General features: G+C 42.3%; 1 protein-coding gene across 3 annotated transcripts in view; it reads right to left on the reverse strand.

The window, feature by feature from the left end:
* Nucleotides 1–17986, reverse strand: part of RALY (RALY heterogeneous nuclear ribonucleoprotein) — a 119306-nt gene that overhangs the window by 47329 nt on the left and 53991 nt on the right. For 2 of the 3 annotated variants that reach the window (XM_072112187.1, XM_072112185.1), the window contains exon 2: nucleotides 17353–17424. The exons of the other annotated variant lie outside the window; for it this stretch is intronic. The gene's annotated coding sequence lies outside the window, so the exon portion shown is untranslated. The remainder of the gene's footprint in view (nucleotides 1–17352; nucleotides 17425–17986) is intronic. 3 annotated transcript variants of the gene reach the window in all.

The following is a 17986-nucleotide window of genomic DNA, read 5'->3' on the forward strand; positions in this document are numbered from 1 at the left end:
ATTTTGTGGTGTGAACATTGTATTTCCTTGTCTTTTAACTATAACTATATTTTATAGTTTAGTTTATATTTGAATAAGATAATTATTGCTTCTTCTATTGAACAGTAATATTGTACGCTCTTTGGTATTGATGCCACTTCTTCTGATTATAATAATAATCTTTATATACACAGTGGGTACAAAAAGTATTCAGACCCCTTTGTTTCATTGCAGTCAATTGGTAAGATCAAAAAAGTTTTAACACACACCAACCCTGCCCTTCTGCACGCACCAAATATATCTAGAGGCTCTGGGCTCCCTATATATCTGGTGGCACTGCAGGGCCTTTCTTAACCAGGTCTTGCCTGGTGTACCGATGTCCTGGTGCAGTCTATAGCCAGTGTGTGAGTGCTGAACAGGATCACCCCACACTTGCCCACTCCAGGGCAACAGATGGTTTCCGTCACGCCCCTCCACGCCCAATAGGCGGAAATAGGCACAATTCCTATTTCAAGGCTTGTTAGCCCGAAAAATGGCTTACAGGCTCTGATAAATCTCCTTCAATAGGGGCATAACTTCAGGGGGTGCATACGGTACAGTCGCAACTGGGCCCAGGAGGCCTTGGGGACCCATAAGGTGTCCCTTTCCCATAGGAGAAGACTAGTACTTAAATCCATACACTATAGTTGGGGGCCTGGCACAGACGTTGCCCTTTGGCCCCTTAGCTTCAAGTTATGCCACTGCCCCTCAATGAGCGCTTCATGTGTAAGATTGTTTTATCTTCCTTTCTTAGCTCCTCAAGCGCAAAAGGTGTCTCACTTTTACTCATGTTTTATTAAATAGAAGTAGTTTTAACTGGTTTACTAAACCTTACAATATCCAGCACCACAGACCCAAGGGGGAAGTATCTCAATTAGATACATAAACAAGGACATTGGGCTGGACCGCCCACCTTATAGTGGAAAGCCTAATCAGTATATTGTCTGCTGAAACTAGCAGCACAGTAATTCTAGATTGATAGGGAATTGAGAAAAATCTCAAAATGCTCGGAAATTAGCGAAGCAGCGCCAAAGGGTCCTTGTTGAAAGTCACATTCACACAGATGTAATGTGAGCACATTTTAGTAATCGTGTTAATACAAGTTTAGCTAAGCTACTGAGACATAACTTTAAGAAAATTAACCTGCTCTAGAACCCCCTTTCCAGCCTGGTTATTCTGACAGATTGGTACGGTATTGGGAAATCTTGCCTCGTCTGCAGACTGGAGGATGAAATGTTAAGCAATGCTGGTTGAGGCGCTGATTCCCTTTCATCTCGGCCATCATTCAATCTAAGGTCCTTCTACTCTGACCACAGGTCTTGTAAGGTTTCCAGCAATGTTTTTGAGATCTGCGTCTCCTAATAAAGAGCTCGGCACAGGCAGCAAGATACATGGTTTGTGCTTCTGCCAGCATGGCCAGGGCACATGGGGTTAGGTGGGGGGGTCGAGAGATGTGACAGGCTGATAATTGCTAAAAGCAAGATGGAAAATCGGTATCTCCAGGTTCACTAGTTGTATTTTGTTTCCTCTGTGCCTGATCTAAACTGATGATAAATTGATATCTACTTACAAGTAATGTAGAGTACCATGGGATTGGAATGCAGATCTTCTAAAGGCTGACCACACCAGGGTAAAATATTCACAAAAAAGACTCAATAATGCCTTCATAGAGAAGGCGAAAACTTGGCTGCTATATATGATGGAATAAAGGAAATCATTTTTACATGGGAGTGCTGCGTCGTTCTATCTTTTTGTGTTGATATCTGCTCACGACGTTATGTCAATCAAACACCAATCGGCTGCTTTGATGAGATGGTAAATATCAAGGATCACATTGGAGAAGATGAAGATTGATACAATGTATAGCCCTATGGTATATGCTTCTGTAGTAGAGACCCTTGCTTTTACCCTGACACTTGTAACCCTGACAGTCGGTAACCAATAATGTTAACACGTCTTGGTTGGATACAAATTGCATGTTCATTGATACAGATGTTTTGTTTGCTTTTTGCTTCAGTTTTTTGCTACGTCTGTTATGTTTAGTTGTTCAGTTTTATTCATGTCCATAAATAAACTGAAGGTTTAACATTGGTTAGAAGACATAGGTTGGAAAAATGTTTTCACCGATTTGGCAAATTCTGTGTAGCGCTATGTGATCTATGTGCGCTATATAAATAAAGGAATTATTATTAAACATGAAATTAAAAATGGTTATGTGAAAACACCTGTAGAGATGCCATGTTCTGCAGTTTTTTTCACAAGTTCGTTGGCCGAGAGAGATTGGTCTGACAAACTTTCTCTGTGTGCTTGTGGGATTTACCGGTCCAAACCTAGAATCACTGAACTGAAAGGACACTTCAGCCATTGTATGTTCGGTCTGGTGAATACTACAAGCACATGGAACAAATTTGTTGGTCCAAACTCGCTAATGAACAACGGCTTAAGTCACTAAAATATCTTATCTTTTGTCTGATATGGAAGTTTCATCTTGTGGCACCTGTCATGAGTAGAGTATGGACATCCTGCCTATTTTGCTTGGAATTAGCATCTATATTTTTCAGAAGATTTCATTGATGATCAAAATCTTCATTTTACAAAGTAAAGTTATCCCTAGTCAATCGATATTTTGATGGCCTACTCTTGCCAATATTCCTGGCATGGACCCGTAAGGGTTAATGCCTTCTCTCTTCCCTCGCTCCTAATAGCATCTGGTCCTCGTACTAGATGATAAAGTGTACGGCTGTCTCGGAATGATTTAATGGGTCGCTTCTGTGGTTTGCTGAGCTGTGCAGGCAGATCGCTGTATTTTTCCGGCAGCTCGATTAAATCACGGAGAGAGAAGAACAGATCTAACTCTAACAAGCTGGATACAAAAAACACAATTATGTTGTGCGATTTGTTTTTTCGTAACACTACTTAAATTGAACATTTGATGCATTGAAATTTACATGTGGAAATTTTTGGTCATTAGTGACTCCAGGTGTCCTCTCCTCAACTCCAGTTTCCGAAATGGCTTTTATGGCTGCAATCACTTTTCCAAATTTGTTTTTAATCTGTGTGATGTCAATGGTGTTTAGAATCCTCCGCTACATGGACAACTGCGCGGAAATGTTGTGCCAAAGATGACAGTTATTTGGATCTCGGCTTTGACATGTTCAACAGAGCCTACCCGTTTCATCAAGGTCTCACATTATTGTGATTGATGCGCCCATGAGCTACCAAATAGTTTTGGATATATGGCTCTTGAGACTCAATGGAGCCACTCAACGTTAGTCACACTTTATTACTATTGTGAGAGTCACAGGGTCATGAGAGAGAAGACAAGAGGAAAAGATGCAGACCCTGGTGGAGTAGGTTTAAGACTCAAATATGGTTGGTGAAAAGCAAGGTACTATAGGTATTTCTCTCGCCTTAGAATGACTATTAGTGCTTGCACTGTTGAAACGGTGAGTATTATTGCTGCCAGCATCCTCCATCCAATCCATCCAACACTCCAGAGCAGTGATGGGAAAACTTTTAGACACAGAGTGCCCAAACTACAACCAAAACCTACTTTTATGTCACAAAGTGCCAAGATGACAATTTAAGCAGTAACCTATTGATCCCAACTGTATCATAAGTCTTAATCCTATTGGCGTTCTGAGGACACCAATACAATAGAAAGAAAATTTGGATTGTAGCTTCCTTCCAGGGTCCCCTGAAGAGGAAGAATCAGGGGACCCAGAGCAGGAGCTCTGACCATAATCCATCTCTGTCCATACCTTCTTGCTTCTTGTGTAGTCCTTGCAGTCAAGGAGGTGTCGCTTTAAAATTGTTTTGGACCCCAGGAGGAAACTTTGAGTCATGTCTAGCAAATTCTGTGCTAGGGTGAAGGCCTGGGTGCCCACAGAAAGGGCTCCGAGTGCCACCTAGGTTCGCCATAGGTTTGCCACGAGTGCTCTAGAGTATACGAGATGGTACAGACATTTTGGAAGGTTCCAAAAGACAATGATAGGGATGTCTAGGGTTCAGATAAGAAACAGCCAAAGAGGTTAACTAGGATCATAGGACAGCTTTATCTAGAATTTTTGGCCTGAAGAAGACACACTGTTCTGGTGTTGAAATGCATTGCCTAAATAAAGTAGTCCAATTTACAAAACAAAATCATGGGGTATTTTTTCAAAAATATTTGTATTTATCGAAATATATGAAAATAGCAAGATGTTCCTTATGTTCCACCCACTGATCAGCAATTTAACTTGAATTTTCACTATAGCTAGACAATCCCTAATGATCCAAGACTAGGTGTTGTATCTGTGTATTGCAGATATTAGCAGTATTTAGAATTTGAGACTTGTACATGGCACAGATACCATTATAAAAGACTACTTACAGCTTACAGTTAACTAAACTGCTTTGAGTCCGCTGACATTTACTGACATTTAATATTTACCTCAGTTGCTTTATACTGTACTTTTTTGACTGATTTTGTTTCCCTGGTGGCCTCTTTCCTGAATAAGGGTTCAGTAAGTTCAGACTTAAACCAGGTAGTGTCTCCTCAGCTCACAAACATCTCCGAGGCAAAAGTAAAACTTGGCTTGTCAACAGTAGTATGCATATATGCATCTGACAGCTCGAGGTAGTAAACCTGCTAAATGAGCTCTGCTCTATATCCAGGGATTGTATCATGCTTTCTTAGCCAAAACTTACAGGATGTCTAAGATTGTTGGAGTTTTTGGAAGCTTCTGGGACAGGATGAAACGTTTAAAACAGCTCTCAAACTTAAAGGGGTTGGCCATTCTTTTACATAAGTTGCCCATTTGCTTTTACTGACTTAATTATAAATTCTGAATGTTCATCAAAAGATTCAACATTTCTGCTACTTACTTTAGTGCTGTCTGCAGACTCTCTATAGATCTTTGTTTACATGTCTGAGCGAAGATGAATAGATGGGGCTACAGCAGAAGATTGGCTGTTTATCAACCAATCCAACAATCTGTCCCTGTTGTATGGAATGGAAACTTCAGGTGTGCTCATCTCTAGCAGTGGACACACGCCTGACATGTGACTTCCTCACACATTGACAATGGCTCCCACTTTATGTTGATTGTGGGGGTTTTAGCCACTGGACTCCCACAGATCAGATTGTGGGTGATTCCCACTGATTTATAATACTAGTCTACTCTTATGGGGGAAGAGACATCTTATGTATTTCCTAAACCTTCTGGGCTAGGGTGTGACAGCACCCCGATCCCCCGTGAATGTATGCCCTTGGTTATATTCATATGATATGTCTTATCTTGAGTTACTCCAGTTGTAGTAAGAGTGAAGGAGGTATCATTCAATTTTCAATGCGTCTTTCGGTGTTTTGGGAGATGAAAACTCTGCTTGGAGAGTTGTATGACATTTGGCCTTTGTTTTTGAAAAACTGGCATCCCCTTCGTTTGTAAAGAATAAATCGGAACATCACCTACTTTAATGTTACCTACAAAGATAATTGTCACGTGTCCTAACATTCCCGAATACTTTAAAAGCCATGGAACAAACAGTTCTTTGTTGTTATTTTGCATTTCCATAGAAAGAGTTAAGTCGAGAGACCATTCCTTCCCATAACACCGAGCATCTCCCATCTGCTGGAGGCTCGTTTGTACCTTTAATTAAAACAAAAGCAGCCTTTGCTGAAGGTAATTACATTTTGGCAGCAGTTCCCTGGCTCTGGTGTTTGAAGAGCGCATTTCTTTGAATTGCAATCTGTCTAGGCTACCGGATCGGTGCCAGGTAGAAGAGTAGGTGGGCACTGTCCTGGTGAAAAAATAACATCTCCTTGGGTCCAGTATGTACTTAAGAGACTCACATAATAGATTGAATCCCTTTCCTCTAGCCTTTCCTGACCCAGGATTGTATTACATAGGAGGTGAGTTATGTTCTACTTGTGGAAGAAATGTTTGTTGTGGGAAAAGTTGTACAAGTTTATTTCCCGTCGGAATGAATCTGTGATTAGAATAGTAATTAGCTTGACGGAACTGCCAATGGCTCTTGATGGCAAAATTGTTTGTGGCCAGCTGAGAAGGTCGTTATTTACTTAGAGTATGATAGAATCGGGGAGAAATTGATCAAATATGTTACAAAAACAACATGTAACTACAGTAGACTTTGCAAGTGCATAATCCTTGTACAAGTGGTCCCCAACTTAGAGACGACCCCTAGTTACAAACTAACCTCTCTGCCCAATTTGACCTCTAGGGAAGCTCTCTGGATTCTGTAAATTTAATTTACTTTAGTCCAAGGCTGTAATGATAAGGTGTCTGCAATGAAGCTGTTAATTCTTGTTCCAGTGTCAAACCATAATTCTACAAATTCAACTTAAGAACAAACCCTAAGAGCCTATCTTGTATGTAACTTGTATTGCCTTTCAAAAACATTCAGTGATATAGGTCACCTAGGTCTCCACATGGTTCTAATGGTCACTAGGAGGAGCGTAATGACTGGGTATGTTGTGTGTGCGACCAGGACTGAAGCTGGAGCAGGCCCATGTCTGTCAGATGGCAGGTCGCTGGACCACCAGCAGAAAGATACATCTGATTAACAGAGAAGGAAAGGATATGTCAGTGAACTGTGGCTGAGCATACTCTATTACACAGGCGACATGAAACACCTGTGTCCTATACAGGAAGAAGCCATCCAGGGAGAAAAGGAAGCCAGGGAGCACCGGAGCTGCAAGGGGTGAGTAAGAGGTTTACTATTTTTATAGGGGTCTCCTGAACTCTGCATTGATTAATAATGTGGGGGGGTGGGGAATCATCATCTGTTGAACACTGCATTAAATTAGGGGGTCCTCAACTCTGTACACTGCATGAAGTACCCACCTACTAATAAAAACCTGATACATTTCTATTGCATGGGGTGGAGTGGACCGCCATTCTATAGCTCAGGGAGCTTAAGTTCACGCCTAGCTGGATGGGTGCTCGGGGGCTCATAATGGGCAGTAGTGGGTGTGCTGTGTGAAAGTTGATGCCAAGGGGTTAAATGAAGGTGGGGGCACATAGAATGTAATTCCCCTGAAGCTGCTGATAGTTTGGGACACTTGACCAGCAGCAGCGTCTGTAGCTGTAGTAGACCTCTCTGCCCCAGTAATTTAACATACACAGACCTTGTTATGAGCCCCAAGAGCATTGAAAACTCTCCTGTTTCTACAGGGAAAGATGGAATGATACATATGGATTCCCTCCTTCTCTTCTCCTCCGTTCTCCAGCAGGCCGGAGCAGTACAGAGCAGCACACCATAACAGGAGGCAGCAGCATTATCTTGCCTCTGCCATTTCTGTCCGGACCAAAAACCCTATTTTTGTTGGTACTGACACCAAACTAGTTCCCCCCTCCAGTTCCGTGGGCCTGAAGCAACCACCCACTCTGCCCCCTGCTAGCTATGTCTATGGTCCTGAGGATTTTAAATTATTTGCAACAGTGGGCATTGCTATTGCCTTCATGTAATCCTAGTCTTTTACTTTATCTTAATTAGTAAAATTTTGGATGTAATATGCCTTAAATTAGAATATGCTTATGCAAAGCTGGAGAACATTGATCTTACAAGCCGATTAGTGTGAAATCCGGGAGCCAACAGGGTACTAAGGAGCCAGGAACGATGTTTATCATTGGCATCAATACAATTAACCCAAGGCACTAGTAGGCACAACGGAAACCCAACTCCTGGGAATTGTCCAGTTCTGTCTTGGCAAGTCTCAATGTAATGATACCTTAATTACTTTAATTGATTACTTTGTTATTTCTAACCGAGGGAATTAGAAACCTCCTTATTTCCACACTGAGCCATTTCCCTTTACTCTGAGGCAGGTTTTGTTATTACCATGACTAGTAGTAGAGAACAGCATGGCGTAGTGATACGTCAGTACAATAAGTCCTGGAAATTATGGAACTGTAATTAATGGAGTATTCTACGTCTGAGCAGATTTGAAGGTCCAGAAAGAAGTGAAATCGATCCAGCACTCGTATCAAAGAGTTAAAAACGTCATATTCTTTATTTTAATCCATGGTAATAAGAGACAAAAAAGAAAAAATTCAAGTACATCACATGTATAGAGATGACACACTCACTGTTAAAAAGTGCGTGTGGCAGAACTATGCGTTTCACACATAACTTGGTATGGTGTCCTTAGTCATGGTCCCATGTGATGTACATGAATTTTTTTTTTTGTCTCTTATTACCATGGATTAAAATAAAGAATATGAAGTTTTTAACTCTTTGATACGAGTGCTGGATCGATTTCACTTTTTTCTGAAGTGAGACTCGAGTTTCTCCATTGAGACTCGGGCACCGTTCACACCAGCTCTGGATGTGGGATATTGGAATACGAACATTTTGCCAGATAGGTGAGCTGAAGATCTATTTTTTACATCTGTTCCTCCTCTGAGATTTGAAAGTCCTTTACCTGTAGGTTCACACTGTGATCATCTTTGTGCCTTCACGAGGATGTACAATTTGGTTTGATAACATACATATAGGCTTAATGGATGGGGGCCCCAAGTGATGTAAGACACATATTCTGTTACCATGCCCACTCTCTAGAAGGCACCATAGAAACCATATGAGACAACTGCCTAAAACTGAATTGATAATTGCATGTTATAGGCAATCCTAAGCAGCTGAGTTTTCAGGCTATGTTTAGAGGGTGGGGATGTCTGATACATTATGGTAGAGAGTTCCAGAGCCTTGGCGAAGAAGAGCAGATAGTAGAGAGTAGTGGAAAGTCTTGTAAGGACCGGAGATCACGTGTGGGAAAGTATTGGGTGACTAGTTCAGAGATATGTGGAGGGGACAGGTTGTGGATTACTTTGTAAGCCATGACTACTATATTTCATTGTCTTTATTGAGCAAAGATCTTCTCAAACTCTCCAACAGAAAGAAGAATAAACAGGCGCTTCCTGGTGAAAATAAGTATGATAGCGAACTCGTATCCTAAATGATGCACTAGTCTGCTCACCTTTGATAGTTGTGCATGAAGGCACAACACTGTTAGATGCATTTCGGGTGCTGCCTAGTCCCTTCCGGCAGAAAGACTCCGGTTAGACGGTATGCTGGTTTCCCGAGGGGAAGAAGATCGACTCAGTTCCTTCCGGGCAATCAAAGAAAAAAATGGACTTTTGCTCCGGGGCAACCCGATTTAAAGTATAGGCAATAAACATGCCATTTTTATTATAAATATTAAAACAAATAAATTTAAAACAAAGGAATTTAAGACGTTTCGCATTCTGACAACTGGACGCTTCATCAGGTCTGTGCTGTATATCCAAACATTGGGATTTATATATCAATCACAGAGGAAGTGATGTCATGGTTACTTGTCATCAAAATATTAATAATACCTATACATCTATTATACTTACAGAGAATGCACTCACAAAACATACGTATATATATTCGAGGTGACGTAAATCATTATGATATCATTATTATATAGTCCTATTGGTCCTTCCTTACGGCATACTCGGGATGTGATCACCGGATGTAATGGTTGCTAGAATGCAGAGCACCGGAAGGTGTCGGGGTTGGTGGACCACACGGATAGTGAACCCGTGACTACTCGGTAGGTGAAAACTAAGGAAGCCATGGTGGGACATATGGACAGTGCAAAGGTAATTCCTTTGTTTTCCGTTACCCTTGTCGAAGAGCAATGTAAAGATTATTGTGTATATCTAAAATATGATTTAATAACTATAGTACAAAATTACGAAATGAAAAATTAAAAAGAGGGGTCATTTAAATTATAGTCTCGGATACTTAATTTAGACCATCGGGAGTTTGCATCTTAGAAATCCAGTATACCATCTCTCCCCGGCACAGGGTTTGGTAGCTACTATGTACACTTTTGCGCCAGAGCAAAAGTCCGTTTTTTTTTTGATTGCCCGAATGGAATAGAATCGATCTTCTTCCCCTTGGGAAACCAGCATATCTTCTCAAACTGGTGGTTTTGATGGACTTTTGTAGAGTTCTACAGCATATTTGTTATATCAAAGCTACTATAACCTGACGCAGGGTGATGTAAGTTCCTTCTGCTTCTTTTTAGAGACAAAGCTTAAAATAAACATAAAAATGCAGCTTGTTACTCGAAATTGCTGGCTAAACACCTATCCCCAGACAGACACGAACCCACGTCTCCTTGCTTCAGCGCGGCAATAGTCTCTACTGCCTGGAGGCATCTAATGCATATATCGTTAACATTTATAAATGGCTCGTAGAGCGACTGTTGCTGAGAATAGATTCCGCTCGGAGATTTCTGGAAATAAAAGTGGCATATTTGAATCCATCAGTCTACGTTGCAGCGAGGAACCAACATCAGCAATCCTGCCAACTGGCGAGACGTTCCATATCTGGGAATGAGCGCTGGCCATGTCCCAGGCAAATAAACTACTCGCTATACAAGTTGCCTATGCAAATCAGTCTCATTATGTAAATTAAGCATGCGGGATGCCTAATAGCGTCCTGTGACAGGGATATTCCCCGCTGTGACCGAACTGTGTTTGTGTCTGCCAAGGACACGTACAAAGTGGATCACACTGATACGAACCAACGCACTCGCAAACTCTCGGAATATAACTCTTTCATTGCCAAATGACCGCATTTGGCATTGCCTTTCAGAACAAATATGAAGTGATCTGGCAACTTTTTTAGTTTAACTTCTCTTTTTTTTCGGGATTGGAACTATATTGAGTACATATGTATAGAGACTCTGGGGATCATTTACTAAGGGTCCGAATGCCGTACTTTTGTCTGGTTTCCCGAATATTTCCGTTTTGCACCGAATAGCCCTGGGATTTTGGTGCACGTGATCGGATTGTGGCGCATCGGCACCCGCTTTCACGCCACAGAAATCGGGGGCATGGCCGTCGGACAACCCAACGGATTCGGAAAAACAGCAGAATTTAAAAAACCATTTGTGTCGCAAGATCACGCACTTACATGCACCAGGAGGAAGAAGGTGAACTCCGGCGGACCTCAGCGCAGCAGCGAGACCTGCTCGATATTGGGCGGACGACCTTAGTGAATCCCAGCAGACCCGAATCCTCGGGATTGCGACTAGACCGGATAAGTAAATGTGCCCCATTGGGGGGATTTAACATCTCTTGTTTTCTGGTGGAAAAATAATGTAATAAACCCCAAAACTAACACTTCTGGGCTTATTTACTAAGGGTCCCGAAACGCACTTTCATTGTGCTGTTCGCCATTTTTGGGATTTGCGCAGCTTTGACAGGTATTTAATTGTTGTTTGTGCTGGGATTCTGGTTAACGCAATTGGATTGTGGCGCAGCTGCGCCAGCTTTCAGGTGACAGAAATTTGCCTGATTCGGACTGAGCACTGGATTTAACCAGCAAATTGTGTCGCAAGACAATGCACTTACATGCACCAGGAAGAAGAAGGTGAACTCTGTCGGACCTGAGCGGGGAAGCGACACATGCAGGATATCGGGCGCACGATCTTAGTGAATCGCAGCACAGTGCATTATCGTCATACAATGCACTTTCTCTGAACTCGCTGGCCCGGGTAAGTAAATGAGCCCCTTTGGGTGTGGTGGGCTTGGAGTGGAGCAGGGTGCGGGGGCTTGAACGCCATATCTACTATCTTACTAGTACATTGCTTATCTTTCTTTACTTGATCTACGGTTACTGTCCATGACCAGTCTACCTTACAGGACCTTATGTTTGTATTCCTGAATAATATCAAAGGTCCTGGAAGGTAGATTGCTATTGGACAGTTAGAGATTTTTTGGACTGGCAGCTGATGCGGTAAAAGACTTTTCAAGAAGTAATATATCTATGTTTGTAAATGACCAAATATCCTGCCCATACACTTTACTGAAAACTTAAAGTAATGTGTGGCCAACCCTCTTAATTCTATTACATCTTTCCAACTGCACAAGGTCATGCTTCTATAGAACTGAAGACATGTCAGTTACCAGGGGTCGATTAAGATGGTCATGGATCCTGGGTTGTATAAATATTGTATAAATCTAATTTTGAATGGCATTTACTTGGAAAAGGAGGGGGGGTCCTTTAGTCCACTTACAATTCTGCAGTTTGAGGACCTTTGGAGGACTTTCAAAGGTCCTGGAAGGACACTGGTATAAGTATGTTTTGAAATCATGAGGATTTTAATGGCTGGAGATGCTTTTTTTTATTATCTATACAGGAAAGTTTTAAACTTGGAGATCATGGGCCCCTCAGTATCCTTGGGCCCCTGGGGGCCGCCCAAATCGCCCACATTATAATATGCTACTGGCAGTTATTGCCGCTGCCTTCCTGATTGCTGTACACAAGTAATAATGAGCACTACATAGACAGACATAGAAACAGGTGTGTGGCTTTCTTATTCCTATCAGAGGGCTGGGATCACAGGGTACAGGGTGGTAGCAGGAGCTGCAAATCATCTTTGAGGTTAAGCTGAAGAAACTACATATTTAATGTATCCAATACATATATAAATATATATATTCATCAATAAAAAAAATCATATAATTTTCAAATACCCCAGAAGATCTATTATGACTCCTTCCTTAAGTGTGGTTGGGGGAATAATTTTTTAAAGGATTAAAAAATGAATGGCCATATTTTTAAATGTTAGATCTCTATGCGTAAAAAATAAGAGACGTTTATTTTTGTATAATTAAAAAAAACATAAAAGCATAAAAGATCTATATATATAGTTCATTTTTCTCAGATTATGGTTCGATGTACCTTTTTATTGTCATTTTTAGTAACCTTTTACAATTATGTATGGTCCACAACACCCACTAAAAGTGAAGATGATAAATCTACAACTGGACTCCAAAACGATATACGTTCCCTTTATCATTTTTCTCTCGTTTTCTAGCCTTATCATCAGTTTCCCAACTCCCCCCCCCTCCCCCAATGGACACACAGTCCCTTGTCCCTTATTTGCAGTGATGATGGATGAGATTGTGTTTGCTCATCCATCCAATGGGCAGGTTCATTTAGGCAAGGGGACTGTTTTGGGTAGCCGGTGCTCTATTTTTTTCCCAGCTCCTTCTGGGTTGGGTAGACGGATGCGCTTGATTAAAGTTTTTTTCCTCTCCCTCTTGTTGAGGGATCAATACTTTCATCATTACCACTCTCACTCTCCTTATAAAAAAAGCCTCATCTGTAAATTGTATGCTGGGAAAAGGTTACGGAGAGTGTATAGAAAGCGGCTGTACTGTTTGTCCAAGCTCACTGCTCGCATAGTCTAGTCAGCTTGTCACTAAGATACATGCTCCAGCGTATAGACCATTCATGGTGACACAGATACTCATGAATTGTGCGAGCACTGGGTTTATCATTGGTGTCCTTGATTCGTGAGGTTGGCAGCCATCGCAATGCGTAATGTACATCTTTTATTTTTAATCTTTGACTACCAAGAGCCATAACATTTTGTTTCTACATTTCCATCAAGATGTGTGAAAAGTGTTGTCCAGTCACAATAAGTTAGCCCCTTTCCACGGTGCTGGCACCCCAAAAGAATGGAGCAGCTGGTCAGACATGCCTGGTACCGCTCCATTCACTGTCTATGGAATTGATGGAGATAGCTGACTATGGCAGTAGGCAATCTCCCTCAATGGCACGTAGATGATTAGAGCCGAAGGACGTAGGGTCATCTGGGGTACATGGTGGGTACAACAGTCCTCATGATTTATTGGGGTCTCAACACTGATCATCATGTGGTCTTCTATCTTGTAAATAGAGAAACTTAAAGGACTACCATCAGTTTACAGTGTCATCAGATGTTCATCAGGACCCTAAGATAACTCTATGGGGCACATTTACTAAGGGTCCGTTGGGCGCATTTCCGTCGGGTTTCCTGACTATTTCTGTTTTGCCCTGAATTGCCCCAGGTTTTTGGCGCACGCGATCAGATTGTGGTGCATCGGCGCTAGCTTTCATGCACACAAATCGGGGGCGTGGCTGTCGGGCAACCCGACTAATTCAGACAACCCGCAGAATTTAAAATTCAAATTGTGTCGCAAAATCAGCACTCACATGCACCGGAAAGAAGATGGTGAACTCTGGCAGACATGAGCGAGAAAGCGACACATGCAGGAAATTGGACGCACAACCTAAGTGAATTGCGGCAGCTCCGAATCCTCGTCTGACATTCCGGATCAGGGATCGTGATGGGACAGGTAAGTAAATGTGCCCCTATATGTTGTAATTGCGGAAATACAGAGTTATAAAACTTATGCTAATTACCATGGGTGAATTGGAATATAAGGCTCCCTGAGGCGCTCGGGTGACGTAGCACAATTTATGCACTCTTCCCATAGTGCTTGCAGTCCCGCCTGGTCCTGCCCCCTCTAGCATAGAGCAGGGGATGGGTAGGACCGATCGGGACTCTGGTCAATGCAGGTCTGGAAGTGCTCCATATTTGTTGAGTACGTGTTTGAGTTGAAATTCCTATTCCTATGCATTTTAGTAAGAAGTAATTGGTAAGTGCAGTCCTACTGGTTGTCACCATTAGGGCACACTCTTATAACATTATTTTTGAGCATGTGCCCTTGTCCAGCACCGGGCCTCATGTATTTCAATGGGTATATATACCCTTGAGGTTTTCTTAGCCCCGATAACCATGGATTTGTTGTTTGATGCCAAATATTGTACATGGCAGCCAGTCACTTACTGTCACTGGCTGCCAGTTAGACCTCGGAGACGGTGAAGGAGTAGGCAAAACTAACCACATATAAAACAAATAGGGCTAATAATTAGATTACTTACTATCCTAGAAGATGAAGCAACGAAAACTCTAGAACATAAAAAATAAGCCTTCAACATAAATACTGCACACAGTTACTGCACTTAAAGGTTCAGGAGCGCAGTCAAGCTTTTATTTTTGGCTGCGGGTATCTTTGAGTGCTTAGTGGAAACGGTGCCAAGGTTTTTCTGATTAATTCTGCAGTATACTGTGAACTCAACAATTACTGAAAATAAAAAATAAAAATATGTTGAATATATAAAAGCCACATAATGTGAGCCCGCTTTATAGTTTGATGACTTATCTCAATCCCATAAGGAAGTATTATTAAGATACTGTATGGATATTATTGGTATCAAATTAATAATCAGTTAATATTAGAGATGAGCGAGCACTAAAATGCTCGGGTGCTCGTTATTCGAGACGAACTTTTCCAGATGCTCGAGTGCTCGTCTCAAATAACGAGCCCCATTGAAGTCAATGGGAGACCCGAGCATTTTTCAAAGGGACCATGGTTCGGGAATAAAATGTGTTATTTAATTGAAAAAGAATGTCTTCTGATAAGTGATCAGATGTATGCTAACATCTGCAATCTATTCTTCACTGTTCCGTGCGTATATTATCTCCTGACAAGTTAGCAGATGTGAAGAACAGTGAAGAATAGAATAAAAACAGTGAACACAGGATGATTTAAGTGAAAAACGCAGTGAAAAACACAGTGAAGAATAGATTACAGATGTTCTGCACATCTGCTTACTTGTCGGGGTGATACGCTGTCCCGGGATCCGCTCCTCTTCTTCCACTGAAGTCTCCCCGTGCTGCCCGATGTCTGTCTCCCCCGTGCTGCCCGATGTCTGTCTCCCCCGTGCTGCCCGATGTCTGTCTCCCCCGAGCTGCCCGATGTCTGTGTCCCCCGTGCTGCCCGATGTCTGTCTCCCCCGTGCTGCCCGATGTCTGTGTCCCCCGTGCTGCCCGATGTCTGTGTCCCCCGTGCTGCCCGATGTCTGTCTCCCCCGTGCTCCCCGATGTCTGTCTCCCCCGTGCTGCCCGATGTCTGTCTCCCCCGTGCTGCCCGATGTCTGTCTCCCCCGTGCTGCCCGATGTCTGTCTCCCCCGTGCTGCCCGATGTCTGTCTCCCCCGTGCTGCCCGATGTCTGTGTCCCCCGTGCTGCCCGATGTCTGTGTCCCCCGTGCGGCCCGATGTCTGTCTCCCCCTTGCTGCCCGATGTCTGTCTCCCCCGTGCTGCCCGATGTCTCCCTGCTGCTTGATGTCTCCCTGCTGCTTGATGTCTCCCCGCTGCCCGATGTCTCCCCGCTGCTTGATGTCTCCCTGCTGCTTGATGTCTCCCCGCTGCCTGATGTCTCCCTGCTGCTTGATGTCTCCCTGCTGCCGTTCCACGCGTATCTTCCGACAAGTAAGCAGATGTGCCGAACATCTGTAATCTATTCTTCACTGTGTTCTTCACTGTCTTTTTCACTTAAATGATCCTGTGTTCACTGTTTTTATTCTATTCTTCATTGTTCTTCACTGTGTTTTTTTAATTAAATGCTCGATCTCGAGCAGGGGAAATACTCGTCCGAGCAACGAGCCGTTTCGAGTACCTTAATACTCGAACGAGCATCAAGCTCGGACGAGTATACTCGCTCATCTCTAGTTAATATCCCACTATTATGTACTGTATAGTGGTAAAGGCTGTTTTATATCTATGTACTATATATTTTTTACTAAAAAAATTGGGTGTAAAATGTCTAATAATCTATATTGTATGTATAGTAGATGAAATGTCATGTTTATGTTTCTATAGAACTTATAAACTTGAAAGATTGAATTTTCCGCACATATGGCCATTACCCGAGGACACTGAATCATGATTAATGAGTAAAGAAATGTGACACTGCCACCATTAGATTTGATGCTCGTTGTTCATGCCATTCGGTAAATTTCTTTTGATTTATGACCTGTGATGAATGACGGCGCCACTTGAGCAAACACTTATAAACTATTCCACTACATACTATTTTCTAAGAAAGGAGTTGGCCGCTCTGTTATATACGTTTCCCATGTGCCTTTATTGCCTTAATAATAATCCCTGTATGTTCATCAAGTGATTCGGCATTCTTGATGCTTACTTTAGTGCTGGCTGCAAACTCTCTGTGATTCTTTGTTTACATGTGTGATCACTAATGATTAGGGGGCGCTGTAGCAGCAGAGTAATGACTGATCCTGCTCACCCCTTACTCGTGTGTCTGTTAGTGAGGACACACTGTAAGGGAGAGACACAGTGGGAGACGCCATGAGAATGGCTTAGAGCAGTGAGAGAGTATAAGCTGTGTATATATGCAGAGGGCCGCATGGTGACAACAGAGAGGCTGAAGCTTTCGAAGGAGGCAAAGACAAAGGCACATATAGATGCAGAGACATGTCTAATGGAAGAGACCAATGAATAGAGTTCGGGTCTCATCAGCTATTTAGCATTTAGAAAAGGCAGAAAAGTGCCGGAAGGCAGTCACAAATTTTGCAATATTAGTGCCATTATAAAATCTTTGTCCCCTTAGGCAATGGCCACAGTGAATGGAATACGGTATATTTTCTCTCTTACCTGGTATGGATTGTCTGCTAGCAAATGCAGTGAGATATTCGATCTGAAGACCCCGCAGATTGCTTACTACACCTGTAGACAGAGGGAAAACATGTCTGCTTAGAACCAAAGTGTTTTACAAGAGCGTTTTACCACTTTGTGGTCTAAACAAATGCAGTTATTTTACTAAACCAACCAAGCATTTGGCGTCTGATAACTGGTTCACGTTATAGATTCTAGCCATGTCCTCTACCACGACAGAGGTGAAGGTTATGCAGATAAGAACATTAGTCTCCGGAGGATGAAGAAGATATATTTGCATACTGAATTATGTGATTATCATGGATAAATAGTGTTTTCTTTACAGATCACGGAGCTCGGAAGTGATGAGATGGCTACTTTTAGTTTCTCACTCTCCTTTTATATCCCTTGTTTGACAGATGAGTAACAAGACTTTTTGGCTGTTTCCTCTTTCCCTATTTTTTTTCAGTAAATTCCCCCCATACAGTGGTGAGGTTCTTGTATATACTTTGGGTGTTACCTGTGTGCTATGTATAGGTTCTTCTTTCACTATTATTCCCCTTATTCAGAAAACATTTCCTAATATACCTGCCAGAGAGGGCAAAGTCTGTCCCCGGACCAAACCAGAAATTTC

Source organism: Engystomops pustulosus, chromosome 6 (assembly GCF_040894005.1).
Source record: "Engystomops pustulosus chromosome 6, aEngPut4.maternal, whole genome shotgun sequence".
NCBI lineage: Eukaryota > Metazoa > Chordata > Amphibia > Anura > Leptodactylidae > Engystomops > Engystomops pustulosus.